General features: G+C 44.4%; 2 long non-coding RNA genes across 4 annotated transcripts in view; one reads left to right on the forward strand and one right to left on the reverse strand.

The window, feature by feature from the left end:
• LOC135397864 (uncharacterized) overlaps positions 1-11111 on the reverse strand; it is a 34019-nt gene extending 22908 nt beyond the window's left edge. For all 3 annotated transcript variants that reach the window (XR_010423817.1, XR_010423816.1, XR_010423815.1), the window contains exon 1: positions 10980-11111. This is a non-coding gene — a long non-coding RNA (uncharacterized LOC135397864). The remainder of the gene's footprint in view (positions 1-10979) is intronic.
• LOC135397863 (uncharacterized) lies at positions 6008-7657 on the forward strand. The gene is made up of 3 exons (XR_010423814.1): positions 6008-6082; positions 6947-7040; positions 7542-7657. It is a non-coding gene; the product is annotated as an uncharacterized LOC135397863 (long non-coding RNA).
• Positions 11112-12911: the final 1800 nt, after the last annotated feature.

Genomic DNA, 12911 nt, shown 5'->3' on the forward strand with positions numbered 1-12911 from the left:
AAAATGCACGACGATAAGTGTATGAGTAGCCCTCCGGCAGGGTTGTTAAGTAACTTAGTAAAAGTATCTGAGTACGTGTACTTAGATACTTTTTGTGTACCTTGAGGAAATATTAAATACATTTTCAAACACTCACTTCTAACTGTAACTTAATTACTTTTTCAGTAACTTGTATCTGTCTTTTTGAGTATTTTTTGAGTAAAAACGACGAAACACCGTCGCCGAGCAGGAGGTGGCGCGAAGGGCGCACCGACACTAGGGATCCTCCATGTGCGTGAGAAGCAGCAGTAACCCGTGGAGCCTCCCTAGCCAACACCAGGCACGAGGTCCACTCCTCCTCGCCCTTGCTGCACGTGCTCACGCCCTCGCACTCGCACGTGACATTCCTTGTTCCTCGCCACTCTCTTGGCGAAAAAATTCGCGAAAAAAGTCGGCCCAGGGGTCAATAAACGGGCCTAGCATTCTCATCGCTTTTCCCTCCCACCCTAACAATACTACTAATAACTTTTGGCACTGCAGCACCAAGGCCACAGTACCATGAAAGGATAAAGGTTACGCCTGAACAAGAGGATGACTTCGGACGACGAGTGGAAAACCACGACTTGACAGATGAAACATACGAGAAACGGTCAACCCTCCTGACAAGAAATTGAAAAAACGAGATAAAAGAGCCCAGCAAGAGAAGGAAGTAAAAATTGGCATTCAGAAGAGAAAGGAAGCACTGGCCCAGCATGGAAAGGCAGTTAAAAACCACAAGGATGGGGCAACAGTGGAAAAGACATGGCAAGAATATCGCAAATGCAAACAAGAAGCAGCTGACATAGTCCAAGAAAAAATTGGACAGGCAGACTCAGAATTCCTCCACTTATTGAAAATGGCTGGAAAAAAGGCACCCACAAAATTTTGAAGATACGTCAAATCACTCAAAAAGAAAACGCAGAAATAGAGCATGAACCCCCAGTTATACCAAAGCTTAGAGAAGGAAATTGAGAACCTCCAAATTTGGATGGCCAAACAAATGTCGAGTGAGACAGCAACCCCTGAAATAGAGATGGAACTGTACGCAAGAACATAAGCCAGGAAGAATGAGGGAGAAGACGTCACGGAACATGAAGTAGAACATGCACTTCGCAGAATGGACGGCCGCAGCAGCGCAGGCCTAGGTGGGGTGTCCCCTAGAGCACTCAAGGGATTGGGACCGAAAGGCAAAAAGTGCCTCAGAAGGCTATTGAACGAAGTGTACCACACAGGTGACACGCCAGAGGCATCGAAACGAGCACATGTTACCCTGATATACAAAGGAAAGGGCTCGCAAAAGGATTTCAACAACTACAGACCCATAGCTGGCTAGTTCCATCTAAAATCGAACAAGGCGCCAAATCTTGGGTCTAGGATGAACTTAAAAAAATATATGTTATAATTACGGGTCTGCAATGAAAAATAAATGGTTTTTAAAAATATTGCGTCACGCGGTTCGGGAGCTAGGAGAGGAGGAAGAAAATGCCTCTCGGAGGTCATGGTCGTCACGTGCTAGTTTGAAGACCTCTTGCAGCGGCGTTTTTTTTGGCGCAGGATACTGATATTTGTTCTGACCCCAGTAGACATGGCATATTAGTAATGACATGGTAGTAGGCATGGTAATGCCACTGCATTTTCCGCGTTGCAGTGATTTTCGTTGATCCGGGGAAAAAATTCCAACGTTGAGCCGTAGCATCAAAAAGCATAAAATTTGTGACCACATAGTGGGTGATCTACACAAGCGACAAAGTTGAGCCTTATACCGCTGCATTGCTTGTTTATAGGGCTATCGAATGGTACTCACCTCGCCGTTGCATATTGCTGGCAACACAGGCTACGCTGGCTCGAATGAGACAACATCTCGGAAAATGGCAAATTTCCGAACGCTTAACCTAAAAAACCCCACTAAAAATTTGCCCCAAAATTGGTCCTGTCGTTATGATATCCTCCTTAGACCATGAGTCCTCCTATGAGTCCATTGACGGGTGTACCCTGTTGCCCACTCTTAATAATAAAACTTTTGAAATCCACGCTAAGAAATCCACCCTTCAAATTCCAATCCTTTGAAATCCAAGCTGCCAAAATAAATCACAATGGGTCTATGCAGTCCAGTGTTAAGCATGGTTTTACGTGAGAAAATTGGTGTTTAAGTGGATGGCGTCGTTTGGATGGCAACGTTTGAGTGGATGGCGTCAGAAGGTCACGTAACACGTGATTCCTCCCGTCAGGGTGAGATAACTCACTCACTGAAAGCCCAGTGCAAAGCCAGTGAAGTGTAAAATGAAAAAAATAGCCGGAGCTCTTTGGCTGCACGTATAGCATATGTTTGTAACTCAAACGTCGCCATGCCAGTCCTGGACAGCTGTTTCGGCCTTGTTGGGCCTCATCAACAGGACGCGGGCAGGCAACGTTTGAGTGGATGGCGTCAGAAGGTCACGTAACACGTGATTCCTCCCGTCAGGGTGAGATAACTCACTCACTGAAAGCCCAGTGCAAAGCCAGTGAAGTGTAAAATGAAAAAAATAGCCGGAGCTCTTTGGCTGCACGTATAGCATATGTTTGTAACTCAAACGTCGCCATGCCAGTCCTGGACAGCTGTTTCGGCCTTGTTGGGCCTCATCAACAGGACGCGGGCAGGCAACGTTTGAGTGGATGGCGTCAGAAGGTCACGTAACACGTGATTCCTCCCGTCAGGGTGAGATAACTCACTCACTGAAAGCCCAGTGCAAAGCCAGTGAAGTGTAAAATGAAAAAAATAGCCGGAGCTCTTTGGCTGCACGTATAGCATATGTTTGTAACTCAAACGTCGCCATGCCAGTCCTGGACAGCTGTTTCGGCCTTGTTGGGCCTCATCAACAGGACGCGGGCAGGCAACGTTTGAGTGGATGGCGTCAGAAGGTCACGTAACACGTGATTCCTCCCGTCAGGGTGAGATAACTCACTCACTGAAAGCCCAGTGCAAAGCCAGTGAAGTGTAAAATGAAAAAAATAGCTGGAGCTCTTTGGCTGCACGTATAGCATATGTTTGTAACTCAAACGTCGCCATGCCAGTCCTGGACAGCTGTTTCGGCCTTGTTGGGCCTCATCAACAGGACGCGGGCAGGCAACGTTTGAGTGGATGGCGTCAGAAGGTCACGTAACACGTGATTCCTCCCGTCAGGGTGAGATAACTCACTCACTGAAAGCCCAGTGCAAAGCCAGTGAAGTGTAAAATGAAAAAAATAGCCGGAGCTCTTTGGCTGCACGTATAGCATATGTTTGTAACTCAAACGTCGCCATGCCAGTCCTGGACAGCTGTTTCGGCCTTGTTGGGCCTCACCAACAGGACGCGGGCAGGCAACGTTTGAGTGGATGGCGTCAGAAGGTCACGTAACACGTGATTCCTCCCGTCAGGGTGAGATAACTCACTCACTGAAAGCCCAGTGCAAAGCCAGTGAAGTGTAAAATGAAAAAAATAGCCGGAGCTCTTTGGCTGCACGTATAGCATATGTTTGTAACTCAAACGTCGCCATGCCAGTCCTGGACAGCTGTTTCGGCCTTGTTGGGCCTCATCAACAGGACGCGGGCAGGCAACGTTTGAGTGGATGGCGTCAGAAGGTCACGTAACACGTGATTCCTCCCGTCAGGGTGAGATAACTCACTCACTGAAAGCCCAGTGCAAAGCCAGTGAAGTGTAAAATGAAAAAAATAGCCGGAGCTCTTTGGCTGCACGTATAGCATATGTTTGTAACTCAAATGTCGCCATGCCAGTCCTGGACAGCTGTTTCGGCCTTGTTGGGCCTCATCAACAGGACGCGGGCAGGCAACGTTTGAGTGGATGGCGTCAGAAGGTCACGTAACACGTGATTCCTCCCGTCAGGGTGAGATAACTCACTCACTGAAAGCCCAGTGCAAAGCCAGTGAAGTGTAAAATGAAAAAAATAGCCGGAGCTCTTTGGCTGCACGTATAGCATATGTTTGTAACTCAAACGTCGCCATGCCAGTCCTGGACAGCTGTTTCGGCCTTGTTGGGCCTCATCAACAGGACGCGGGCAGGCAACGTTTGAGTGGATGGCGTCAGAAGGTCACGTAACACGTGATTCCTCCCGTCAGGGTGAGATAACTCACTCACTGAAAGCCCAGTGCAAAGCCAGTGAAGTGTAAAATGAAAAAAATAGCCGGAGCTCTTTGGCTGCACGTATAGCATATGTTTGTAACTCAAACGTCGCCATGCCAGTCCTGGACAGCTGTTTCGGCCTTGTTGGGCCTCATCAACAGGACGCGGGCAGGCAACGTTTGAGTGGATGGCGTCAGAAGGTCACGTAACACGTGATTCCTCCCGTCAGGGTGAGATAACTCACTCACTGAAAGCCCAGTGCAAAGCCAGTGAAGTGTAAAATGAAAAAAATAGCCGGAGCTCTTTGGCTGCACGTATAGCATATGTTTGTAACTCAAACGTCGCCATGCCGCCATTTCAGGTGTTTATCAGGCTTTAGAGCAATAGTGCTCATATGCCTACACTCATCATTAATGGGGGGGCCCGGGTGACGTTGGGCCACAGGTCTCTTTTCATTCCTGGAAAATAGAACTCGAGGAAGAGGCTTTAGTGACCGTCGTGCGCTCCAGAAAAACATGTCATTCAACCACGCATTTACACAATGGGCAAAGCCACATTTTCCATGCATACTTCATTCATTCACACATTCATTCATGGCTATTTGGTTTTGTTATCGCCCCTGGAAAAAAAATAGAATGAACTAAAAAGAAAAAAAAAACAATTCTCATTCGCTGGCTGGCTGTGTGCTTTACGCCGCGACAGTCGCCCCTCATTCACTGGCTTGCGAAGCGTTATGCCTCCGCAGCGGCCACTCTTTCATGCCAGAAAAATTATAAAAGAATAAAAAAAGCACACATTTGCTGGCTTATGTGAATTATTCCGCAACAGGGGCCACTCTTTCATGCTTCTACAGGGGCTTAAAAACCATTGCCTAGTACGCATTCATGGTGGCTTTTCAGCCACCTTTCTCATTTGCTGGCTTGCGTGCTTTATGCCGCGGTAGGGGCCACTCTTTCATACATGCATCCGCGCATCATTCATGCTGGAGTGATATACGACATAGTTCACCAGTTTTCCTGTTGTTTTGACCTGTTTTTGTGTACGTTTTCTTTTTTCAAGTTATTTCTTTTTGGCTACCCACTGCGTAATTTCAGCAGTGGGTTGTGATTATGGTGTGATGAGTATTGATTTCATGAGAGGTGATTAATGACTTGTGACGGTGATGGGTTAAAAGTGCGTAAAGATGAGATAATTAAAATATAAAGGTTATGAGTATAGTGGTGTGACAATGATATGTGAAAGCATGAGAGATGGAGGTGAATGATTATGTCCGCGAAAAAAAGGGGTAAGAAGCCGTTGCCCGAGGGAAGCCAAAATAACCAAAAAAGAAATGGCCGGCATAACGGAAAAATAGAAAAGAAAAAGAGAAGAAAAAGAGGAGAACACGCTGCCCAAAAAGTGCCAAAATAACCATAAAGTAAACGGCGGGCGTAGCGTGTGACGGACCCTTTGAGTTGCCAAAAGGACTAAAAATAATGTGGCAGGGTACGTAAACTTTTGTAAAAGAACGCGATGTGGTGGTAGTTAAAAAGTTAAATAACAAAAGTTAAATTAAAACTTGATAAAAATTTCGTCATTGCGCAGGTCCAATAGAAGTGCTGGGTTCATCCATTTATTTGTAAATTCTGAACCTTGCATTTTTCTTTTTTCTCTTTTCAGCACCCATTTAATTGACCTGCTGATCATGGCAAGAAATCCGGCTGTATCTGGTGGGCTGCCTCCGTGCGCAACACTACATCTCATCAACCATGTCTGGTATGATATTTCCATTCCACCAAGAGCAATATAATTTGCCTCTTTTTACAGGCGCTGCCTGGTACATCATCGAGGTAGCGTATCATTCCGTAATCCAAGTTTCCGATACTTAGTGTGTTTTTAACTTTTTCTTTTATAGGTCTCATGAAGGAGCACGTTGAGAAGAAATGCTGGAGAGACTCCTTTCCTCCACAGAGGTTACATCTGTTTACGGTATGTTTCACGTTACGATGGTAGTTTAAACGTGGCAAGATACCGTGGGCGAAACGCCATGCAAACGTTTTCCTATTTCCGTCCAGGAATTCGGCGTTTATGTTAAGCCAGTTAGGACTTCTTCCAAATATCGGTTCTCTAACCTGGAAGTCCTTTTTAGCTTCGAGAATCTTTAATATCTCCTTTGATGTCAGATTTCTAACGTCTTCTCCGGATTTACTTTTCTTCAGCTGCTTACATACCTTTACCACATCACTGTAAAATTGCCTTACACTCACTGCTCGTGGCTTCGTGTTATCTACTTTTCCTTCTATTGTGATTAATCCGGCGCCAAAGGAATATCGCGAAAAATTTCTTATCATAGGGCTGTCGCATTCGATGGCCTTGAGGGCCCATTTAACATGTTTGGTTAGCGTTAGGAGTTCAAGTTCACCTATGTTGTAACCTCCGTTCTCTTTACTTTTTTTCATCCAGTCTCTGGCTACTGGTTCGACGCGGCTTCCCCAAATGTATGGGAAGATCAGTTTGTCGATTCTTTTGATATCATCTTTATCTGGTTTCAGTACACCGGCAACATACTGCAGTTTTGATAAGAGATGCACTCGAGCCATCTGTATTCTTGCAAACATTGAATACTTTATCTTCTCTAGCCGGTCAATCGTTGTTTTCATCTTATTTATTTTCGTGCTCCAGTTTTGTTTGGAAGGGCCTTCGCCATTGAAAGTTATTCCCAACACTTTGACCTCCTTTTTTACCGGCAAACCGTATATACTATTTTGGTTGACGCGCTTCGAACCAAACAGAAGAATTTCGCTCTTATCTTTATTTATTCGTGCACCACTTATCTGTTGGTACATTTCGCAGGCGTGCAAGATTTTTGCGACGTGCTCAACATTGTCAACAAGCACCGTTACATCATCGGCAAACGCCAGCACTGGTGTTATCATACCTACTGAAGGTAAGTGTATCCCAGGTGTTAATCTTTTTATTAGTTGTATAAAGGGTTCCATAGAGATGATAAATAATGCTGCTGATAAAGGGCAACCCTGCCTCACTCCTCTTTTTATTCCAAACGGTTTCGTGTTAAACCCGTTAACTGTTACTACGCCTTCACAGCCTTCATACAAGGTGCACACCTTTTCAACCAGGTGATTATCGAAGTTCGCTTCTTTTAGACAATGAAACAAGTAAGAGTGATCAACTCTGTCGAACGCCTTCTCGCTATCAATGGTGACTAATGCACCCGGATTGTTTGACTTGTTTACCCAGTGCATAATATCTGTTAATGTTATTAGGTTTAACTGCGCAGAGCGAAATTGTATATTGGCACCCTGCGTGTCGCTAACTACGTCTACCAAAGAGTCCTGTATCCTATTTGCTAAGGCTTTTGTTATTATTTTATAGTCTGTGTTCAGTAGGGACACTGGTCTCCAAGCTCTGATATCTGTTTTCTTTTCAGTGTTCTTACATATTAGCGTGATACGGCTTCTTTTGAAAGAGTCCGGTAAGTGTTTTTTGTCAAACGCTTCATTTATCATTTTTGTGAATGGTTTCGAAATTAAGTTCCAAAATCGTTTATAGAAGATCGGGGTCAATCCGTCTTCACCGGGTGTCTTTTTTTCGTTTAACTGCATTAGTGCATTTTTTAATTCCTCTTCTGAAAAACGACCCCCATCTGTGCTCTTTGCCTTCCCCGCGAAGGTAATATGTTCGTCGATTAATCGTGTACTTTCCTTTCCGTAAAGTGATGCATAGAATTTCTCCACGTAGTCTTCTATTCTCTCCTGGGTTTTATATTCGTCTCCATTACGGTGGTCAGTAAGGCTAAGTATTTCTTCCTTACATTCCCCTAGGCTTTTATTTACCAGCCATTTACTTGCCCAGTTCTCGAATTCCCACTTTTCTGCTTTCAGCCGTAGTCTTACACTGTCCCATCTCTTTTTTATCAGGCCTCTATGTTTTAATTTTAACCGTTGTATTGCTTCTTCAAGTCCCGGACCAGTGTTCTGTGACATACTTAATAGCGCTATTGCGTCGGCAACCCTTCTAATTTCCAGCCTTCTCTCCTTTGCTAATGCCTTGCCCCATTTTTTACAGATTTTTGCCACCTCTTGTTTTAAGTCGTCCCAGCTTCGTGGCGACAAGTCCTCCCTTAATCTTTCTGACAAGAGGATCTTAATCTCACCACTTACTCTTTCCTCTTGTAGCAATGTGGGGTTCAGCTTCCATGTGCCTTTCCCGCGTATCTGTCTGCCATCTTTTAAGCAGCACGAGACTATAGCATGGTCTGATAGGGGTGTAAATTCCACTTTCATAGATTTAAGGTTTTCAAGAACGTTCTCGCTAACGTATATTTTGTCTAATCGTGCCTGGTAGCTTGAGCTTCTCCAGGTCATTTTGGGTCTGCCTGGGTGAGTCTTATGCCAGCCATCAATGAGATTACATCTGTTTTTAAATTCTATGAACCTCCTTGCCCCGTATGTGATCTGTCTATCTCTAGGTGGATTTCTGTCTGCGATTTCGTTCTCCACACAATTAAAATCGCCTAATACTATTAACTTCCGGGTATCATTGACGTAGTCATCTAGGTTTTCAAAGAAATCTGTTTGCTCGTGGCTTCTCACTGGGGCGTATACATTCATAACCTTAATGCCCGTTTTAAGTTTTACTGATAGGATTCTTCCACTGTAGTCTCTTTCCATTCCTATCATCAACTGCTTAGTACTTCCGAACAGTAATATGGCTGTCCCACCTTGTTTGCCGTTCGAGAAACTCCATGCGCTCTTAACGTTAAAAGTCTCATCGAAGTTTTTTATATATTCTACGCTATTTACATACGTTTCCTGAAGCGCCAAGATATCAATTTTGTTTTCTTTCGCTATTTCTATCACCTCGTTTTGTTTTTCCTTTTGGCGAAAACCCCTAACGTTCCACGTAGCTATTTTCAAAGAGCTGTCGTTCAGCACCATGAAAAAGAGTAAAAGAATTCTAATCATAGGCGTGACTGACATGTTAAAGTAAAGAAGTTTTGTCCTTTTTTTTCCTTATAAGGTATCTTGTAAGTAATCACCTTCATTGTCTCCAACCAGCGTATCAGCTGACGTGTCCCACGCCAGGCTTTGGTAGCTATCATCGTTTGAATCGCTCGTGTTTGCTTCCATCTGTTCCCGCGCTGTTTGTGTAATCTCCTCGTTATCAGTAGATTGGTCTGAACTTCCTCCTGCCTTTTCTGCTTTTTTCTTAAACTGTTTAGCTGCCGGTGACTTATCATCACTTTCTGATTCTGTTTCGCTTGATAGCCGGGGCATGTTTTGATGACTTTTAATTAAAGCAATTGTTGCTTATATTGATGACTTTTGTTTTGTTCCCTTTTGTTTCTTTCTGCGTACTCTTTTCCTCTTGGGTTTTGGTGCCTCCTGATTATTAGCTTGTTCCCCCGGGGCAGTTTCGCTCTCTTCATTTGTTATACCTCTAATTGGCTCAACCTCACGCTCTACCCTTGTAGTTAGGGCATTGCTCGCATATGCTGCATCGCCTGCAGTACCCAGAGATGCTTTCTCAAAAGTAAACTGCACTGTAGGTAAGTCAAGCGGTTCTTCAGTGCTTACTGACCCACTTCGGGGTTCTTTCACTGGTAGCTGTCCCTCTTGTATATCAAGTGGTATAACAGGTATTTCTCTCTTTTTCCTATTCATCTTTGTTGAACAATTCGCCGACACCTCATCATCATCTCGTGATCTAAGTAGGGGCCATGAATTTTTGTCGAGATGTGGTTCCTCGCTAGTGGGTTTTTCGTTTGTCTGTTCGTCGCTCCCGCCATTGATTGGCACATCCCTGTGTTGTTCGTTATTGTCGATTTCATTTACGCTTTTCTTTCCGACTTCAGGCGATGCCGCGACTTCGTCCTCGAGATCTGTAGTGTCCGGAATGACGTCGAGTGCAGGCACCAGTCCCTTCGAGTAGCCCAAGGCCGCTGCGAAGGTCCTTTGCCTACACTCGGTTACTGGGTGATCGCCTCGACATCTCGGGCAGGGGTCATTGCATGACGCGTGGCCGAATATCCCACAACGTGTGCATTTTGGAGTATTGCAATTACTGTTTAGATGACCCTGCCGTCCGCACTTCCGGCACACTCGAGTGACTCCCTGGTACTCGCACTGGACAATGAAGCTACGATTCCCAGCATTTACCTTGAGGTAATTCGGGACGCTTTTCTCCATTTCCATGTATACTTGAAAGACGCCACTCCCCCATTGTTTATGCTTTTTGTACATGGCCTCTTGTACTTTCACAATTTTTCCATACTGGGCCAACGCACTTTCCAAAAAGCTACTGTGTTCATCTACAGGATAATAAAACACCGATATTCTGGTAGTTCGGTATCCCAAATAGTTAAGTTTATACTCTGTCCCTTTGACTACAATGGTCGACTCTTTTGCTAAGTCCTCTGCAATCTTTTCAGTCTTCGTTTTAATTTCATACCGACCGAAACCGTAGTGTGACACCCTTTCAAAATCTTCATATCTCCTCTTTGCTACCAAAGCTTCTGCTAGGTCGTCGAGCGCTACTCCACGTGGTAAAGCGATAGTAAAAACCAGCGGCCTGACCGCCCTAATCTGGTTCATTTTAGTCTACAAAGAACTTTTTTTTCAATTTTCCTGTTATTTTATTCTAGAAAACTTTAGTCAAAAGCAAAAAGAAAAGGAAAGAAAAAAAAAGAAAAAAAATGAGAAAAAAAAGGAACCTGCCCTGCCGGGGATCGAACCCACGGCGGGACGGGACCGTCTTTCGGCGGTGGCCGAGCTGCCTCTGTTTACTACCTTAGTAGGCCTAACACGGTTAACAAAAACTCAAGTTCTGACATTATTGTAGCCGTGCGAACGGAAATTTTGCTTACCTTACATGCCTGAAGTATTCATAGATGTCCACGCACAAAGGAAAGAGCTCCACACACAGAAGAAACGCCACAGACTTCGCTGGAACACGGAGCAAGGTACATATAAATGGTAGCGAAGCTTGCATTGGCCACCACGTCTTCAAGGGCGGCCATGATAAGACCGTCAGCGCCATCCATCCGTTGCGGGGCATACTACAAATTTCGTCGTAATGACGTCACCTGAACGTCACGTGGTACGTCACCGTTACGTATAGCACGGGGCGGGCCAGGCGCTCGCGCTGCGCGTTCCTTCCACCGCGATGCCGAGCCGCAGAATGTCACAATCGCTGTTGATAGCTAATCCAAGAGCAAAAGCTCATGAACAATTTGTAAACAGAGATGAATTAACACTAGCGACATGCGTGCAACAAAGGACACAGGAGACCAGGTGGGGGCTTGCTTTCTTTTATCACGGGTAAATTCGCCATGGCATTGTAAACAGTATAAATACAGTATAAACAGTATTATGTCGTCCGTCCAACTCCAGTATAAACACCCACGACAGAATAATGTGCAATAACCAGTATGACAGTCTATGTAGTGAATAAGCACAAAAGGATAATGTACAAATTCCAGCAAACACAGATATGGCCCAGGACTATTGCTGTCCCCATGCACATCTGGAGCTTTCCACATATCTCTCGTACCAAGCAGGTGGAAGTGAACATATTTGCACTTTTGGGTCACATTATATGATACTTGCATGCTGTGTGGTGCTATGTCTCCCAACAGTTTTTGGCATTCGTAATGAATGCTATGGAGGAATTAGAAGGCACAAGTCCATTAGCTCAGTTTAGAAGTCTGTGATACTTTATCTTGCAAAACAGCCAAAATAATATCAGCTTCCAGCAATGACAACCTTGTTCAGAGCATACACACTGTTCATGAGTACTACTTTGATTACAACAGCATTTTTGTATTAAAGGCATGTCAAAGCATTGACAATGTTCTCTGCTTCTGCTATTTTGTGCACATTTTGCCACGTGGTGTAGGTTTTCAAGCTGCACAAAGTGCTTAGCCCTGCACATAACTGCACGTACATACTGGCAGTTGTGCACACAACTACTGAACTCAGCACAGGATCCAAAATATAAAATTACATACTAGGGATCTATGTAGACAGGTATACACTAAATGCATATCAAAGAGAGGTCAAACTGCTGATGATCCAAAATAGAAAATCCATGCTAGGAATCTATATACAAGGGGAAGCAAACAACAACTTTATTATGGGATGATGGCTGGGGCTTCCACAGGGATACACCTAATACGTATCAAAGAATAGCAAACTGCTGAAGATTCAAAATAGAAAATGTATGCTAGGTATCTATGTACACAGGTGTACATACACTAAACATATAAATAGGCACACACTACTGAACTCTGCATGGCTGTCAAAATACAAACAACACAGTAAGGAACCATGTGTAAAAGTGCACTATGACAATCGTACGCTACACAGGAATGAAAGAATCACAAGAGATCATGTGCAATCTAGGTTACAACTGAAAGCACTGGATAGACAACAGAACCATGCATATGCTTTTGCATGGAAAGAAAATAACTTCTGGTTACATCAAAACAACGTGCACAGATTATGAACTTAGTCTCACTGCCTGCTGCAGTGCCTTTTGACGTAACGTACTATTTCGTACTTCCTCATTCCTATGTCGTGCAAACCAGAACAGTCGCACCCTGAGAAAAAAGTGAAATAAATCATCATACACTGATGAAGAACATAAACTCAATGTCTTTGGCACAAGTGTGTCCAACACTTCACACAGCTTGGACCTGACCCCTTGGGAGGTGAAGAATGTCTTGACATTTGCTTTGAAGGCCTCCTCGCACGCACCCACAAACGTCGCAAAGGCAGGAAGAGGAACTGACAGCTTT

Source organism: Ornithodoros turicata, chromosome 6, assembly GCF_037126465.1.
Source record: "Ornithodoros turicata isolate Travis chromosome 6, ASM3712646v1, whole genome shotgun sequence".
NCBI classification, from domain to species: Eukaryota; Metazoa; Arthropoda; class Arachnida; order Ixodida; family Argasidae; genus Ornithodoros; species Ornithodoros turicata.